A 3746-nucleotide genomic window follows, 5' to 3' on the forward strand; every position below is an offset into this window, starting at 1 on the left:
CTGCAGTTAGTCCCTCAGTCGTGTCTGACTCTGAGACTCCATGGACAGAGGAGCCTGGAAGGCTACAGTCCATGGGATTCGCCAGGCAAGAATACTAGAGTGGGTAGCCATTCCCTTCTCCAGGGGATCTTCCTGACTCAGGGATAGAACCTGGGTCTCCCACATTGTAGGCAGATTCTTTACCATCCTAGCCACCAGGGAAGCCCTGAGACTACTCAAGTGGGTTGCCGTGCCCTCCTCCAGGGGATCTTCTCAACCCAGGATCAAATCTGAGTTGTCTCTTATGTGTCCTTTATTGGCAGGTGGATTCTTTACCACTAGCTCTTGTCTGGGACGGAGAAGGCAATGGCACCCCACTCCAGTTCTCTTGCCTGGAAAATCCCATGGGCAGAGGAGCCTGGTAGGCTGCAGTTCACGGGGTCGCGAAGAGTCGGACACGACTGAGCGACTTCATTTTCACTTTTCACATTCATGCATTGGAGAAGGAAATGGCAACCCACTCCAGTGTTCTTGCCTGGAGAATCCCAGGGTCGAGGGAGCCTGGTGGGCTGCCGTCTATGGGGTCGCACAGAGTCAAACAGGACTGAAGTGACGCCCAAGGGCCATTTAAATTCATTCCTGCCAAGCTCAGCTCAGGTAGTAAAGAATCTGCCTACAATGCAGGAGACCTGGGCTCAATTCTTCTGTCGGGAAGATCCCCTGGAGAAGGACATGGAAACCCAATCCAGTATTCTTGCCTGGAGAATTCCATGGACAGGGGAGCCTAGTGGGCCCCAGTCCATGGGGTCACAAAGAGTTGGACACGACTAAGCAACTAACACACACACACACACACACACACACACACACACACGGGCCATTTAAATTCAGGCTTTGGGCAAAATCTGGATTCCATTCCTCTGCTCAAGGAAGTCCACTGTGGCAACACCCTGTCCCGGGCACCCCAGGTATTCTGTTGGAGCTTCTGAAGATTAACTAACCACTCATTGCCTACAACTCCAGCAACCCTGAAGGGAACCAGTCAGCAAGCATGAAAAGCAGTGATCCTTTATGTCACACATCAACAAAACATTTCAAAGTGCTTTCCTATGCATCACCTCACTTACAGCTCTCAACAGTTTGGTCAAGGGAGTCAGGGCAGGAATTATTATCTCCATGATGCAAACGAGAAACTGAATCTCATTTCAAGTAAAATGATCTGCCCAGATTGGAATAATAGTAAATGGCAAAGCTTATTTGGACAGCAGAGGAAAGTCTCAGATTGTAAGCAGGCACAGAGAATTCATATAACATTATCCAGTTACTACCAAGTATGTACCATATGCATATGGTCCTGAACCAAGTACCTTCCATGCAGAGTGTGTGTTTATCTTCATAACTCCATGATTTAGACTTTGGTTCTATCATTATCTCCATTTTACATACGAGGAAACAAAGGCTCAGAGATATTAAGTAACTTTCTCAGGTAACACAGCTATTAAGGGGCAGAGCTCTTAACTGCCAAGTTCCACAGTCTGTCAAGTGCTGTAACTTCCGTGTTCACCCCTTAAAGATATCAGAGGTGGTGCTCAGGCCTCCAAAACAGCTCCTAGTTTACACCTCAACGCTTTGGCCTCAGACCCATTGGTATAAACTCAGCCACTCCTCAGGACACCCCTCAGCTCTGTCTGCCTTCATAATAACACTCCATGTGCCAGGCATCCATCTAGGTTCTGGGATTCAGCAGTGAATAAAACAAACCCCTAGATTCCTGGAGCTGACATTCTTGTTAAGGGAGACAAACGATAAACACCTGGACAAAGACACACATGCGGAACTTCCCTGGCGGTCCAGTGGCTGGGACTCTGCGCTTCCAGTGCAGGGGGTCCAGGTTCGATCCCTAGTCGGGAAACTAGATCCTGAATGCCACAACAAAGATTTCGTGTGCCACAACTAAGACCCAGGACAGCAAATAAATAACTAAAAATATCTTTAAAAAAAAGAAGACATACATGAAATGCTTGATAGGAAAGAAGGATAAGGTGGCTAAGGGGGCAGAGAGTGACTGGGGAGAGGTGCTGTTTTATACAGGCTGGACAGGCAAGTCCAGAGTAGCCGTTTGAACAGACACTTAGAGGGAGGGAGGAAGCCACGAGGCCATCAGTGAGTAGGGCATTCCAGGCCAGGAACATCAAGGGCTAGTCCCAGAGGCCAGTGTAGCTGAAGTGTAGACAGTGAGGGGAGGAGGGTAGCTGAGGATGGTGGGAGGCAGGTCATGGAAGAGTGTTAGATTTTACTCTGAATGAGGCAGGAAGGCCTGGCAGGGTTAAGTGCAGAGAAGACTCATGATCTGATGAGCATATCAGGAGTCATGCAGTTAGGAACAGACTTAGACGGGGCCAGGGTAGGAGCAGGGAGGCCATCTGAACCTCCCCAATTCCATGACCTCCTTCACACTACCTAACTGCCTGCTAGCCAAGAACTCACCATTCCCCCAAAATGGCTCCTTTGGGAAATCCTGACTTCATACAAGCCCTTCTCCAGCCACTGCATCTCACCTCAAGCTCCCTCTGCTCAACCTTCCCATGGTGAAAACTTTCAAACTTAAGAAGGTCTTCAGGAATTCCCTGGCAGTCCATGGGTTACGACATGGGCTTTCACTGCCAAGGACCCAGGTTTGACCCTGCTGGGGGAACTCGGATCCTGCAAGTCACTCAGTGTGGCCAAAATAAATAAATAAGTAAAACTTTTTAAACAGTCTTCAAATCACTGACCCCACCACCCCCTCTCCAGTCTTTGGTCATGACTGAGTGACTTCACTTTCACTTTTCACTTTCATGCATTGGAGAAGGAAATGGCAACCCACTCCAGTACTCTTACCTGGAGAATCCCAGGGATGGGGGAGCCTGGTGAGCTGCCGTCTATGGGGTCGCACAGAGTTGGACACGACTGAAACGACTTAGCAGTAGCAGCAGTATACACACATCACATCTTCTCTATCTATTCATCTGTGTTTTATGTGAAAATCAGTGAAGATTCTATAGGCCCAGCAAGTAGAAGGCACTCACTATTATTACTGGTATTTTTTTCCCTATGTTGGCTGATATTCCAGAAAATGGGAGAATATTGATCAATATTAAGGAAAATATTATGTTCAAATATTATGAATAGTGTGTATTGACTGATTGCCATTCTCATTTAAACAATGAAGCAAATATAGGAAGTAACCTGGTCTGGTTAAAAAGATGCCTGGACTAGGAATCAATTAATTTAAATTCTAGTTTCATTTTTGCTACCCACGGTTAAATCTGTTAAGTTTTGTGGACCTCAATTTCCTTGAGCTTAAACTGGATGATTACTGCAGGGCTTTCCAGCTGTAAAGTGATGCTCACAACTTATTGAAAAAAAAAAGGGGAGGGGTCTGTCTTAACCAACTGGAGAGAGAGGCTCTCCTTGCAGGTTTGATGAAGTAAGTGGCCACTTTGGAGCTGTAAGTGGTCTCTAGGGCCTTGGGGGTGGCCTTCAGCCAACTGCCAGCAAACAGCTAGGGTTCCATCAGCCATCACACGATGAATTCTGCCAACAACCTGAATGAGGTTGAAAGTGCATTTTCCCCCAGGAGAGGCTCCAGATGAGCCTGGCCAACATCATGATTTCAGCTTCCTAAGACACTGAACAGAGGACCCAGCTAAGTCATGCCAGGACTTCCCACTTACAGAACCTTGAGATAAGTGTGTATTGTTTAATGCACTAAGTTTGTGGTCACA

Source organism: Bos indicus x Bos taurus, chromosome 3 (assembly GCF_003369695.1).
Source record: "Bos indicus x Bos taurus breed Angus x Brahman F1 hybrid chromosome 3, Bos_hybrid_MaternalHap_v2.0, whole genome shotgun sequence".
Classification (NCBI taxonomy): Eukaryota; Metazoa; Chordata; class Mammalia; order Artiodactyla; family Bovidae; genus Bos; species Bos indicus x Bos taurus.